The sequence below is a fragment of the Etheostoma spectabile genome, chromosome 9, assembly GCF_008692095.1.
Source record: "Etheostoma spectabile isolate EspeVRDwgs_2016 chromosome 9, UIUC_Espe_1.0, whole genome shotgun sequence".
Classification (NCBI taxonomy): domain Eukaryota; kingdom Metazoa; phylum Chordata; class Actinopteri; order Perciformes; family Percidae; genus Etheostoma; species Etheostoma spectabile.
Genome location: NC_045741.1, coordinates 25,059,030 through 25,059,338, shown reverse-complemented (window position 1 = coordinate 25,059,338; position 309 = coordinate 25,059,030). Strand labels below are relative to the sequence as shown.

The 309-nt window shown below is 54.4% G+C and overlaps 1 protein-coding gene across 3 annotated transcripts in view; it reads left to right on the top strand.

Annotated features, from left to right (window-relative positions):
• Positions 1–309, top strand: part of rab6ba (RAB6B, member RAS oncogene family a) — a 40,623-nt gene that overhangs the window by 31,846 nt on the left and 8,468 nt on the right. The gene's annotated exons all lie outside the window — the stretch shown is intronic.

The window sequence follows — 309 nt, the reverse complement described above, 5'->3', positions numbered from 1 at the left end:
AAGACCCCAAGGTACTCAAACTCCTTCACTTGGGGTAAGGACTCACTTCCTATCTGAAGAAAGCACTCCATCGGTTTCCAGTTGAGAACCATGGCCTCAGATTTAGAGGTGCTGATCCTCATCCCAGCCGCAGCTGCAAACCGATCCAGTGAGTGCTGAAGGTCACAGACCGATGATGCCATCAGGAACACATCATCCGCAAAAAGCAGCGATGAGATCCCGAGCCCACCTGAACTCCCGCAGGACCTCCCGCAGCACCTCCCAGAATTTCTCCCGTGGGACCCGGTCATATGCCTTCTCCAGATCCAC